The sequence below is a fragment of the Fukomys damarensis genome, unplaced genomic scaffold (assembly GCF_012274545.1).
Source record: "Fukomys damarensis isolate Sample0158 unplaced genomic scaffold, DMR_v1.0_HiC HiC_scaffold_19, whole genome shotgun sequence".
Taxonomy (NCBI): Eukaryota; Metazoa; Chordata; class Mammalia; order Rodentia; family Bathyergidae; genus Fukomys; species Fukomys damarensis.
The window spans coordinates 20,209,010-20,209,243 of record NW_022900931.1 but is presented as its reverse complement, the minus strand read 5'-3'; the positions used below and the strand labels follow the sequence as shown (position 1 = coordinate 20,209,243).

Sequence of the window (234 nt, the reverse complement as noted above, 5' to 3'; positions counted from 1 at the left end):
GCTGCCCTCGCCTCCCCCATTGTTCCCACTGTCTTTTTGCCTTTGTTATTTGCACTCGCATTGTGTTGTTTGTCTCTGAAGCCGCCTCTTGACCAGCAAAGGGATTTCACCTCGTCCTTGAGAGCCAGCCAGAGCCGGGGACAGAGAGGAGAGAGAGGGAGAGAGGGACACGCGAGCGCGCGCGTGCGCGCGTGCACACACACACACACACACACACACCCAGACACACGCACA

General features: G+C 58.5%; 1 protein-coding gene across 1 annotated transcript in view; it reads left to right on the top strand.

The window, feature by feature from the left end:
• Positions 1-234, top strand: part of Sox5 (SRY-box transcription factor 5) — a 936,135-nt gene that overhangs the window by 652 nt on the left and 935,249 nt on the right. The window lies entirely within an intron of this gene.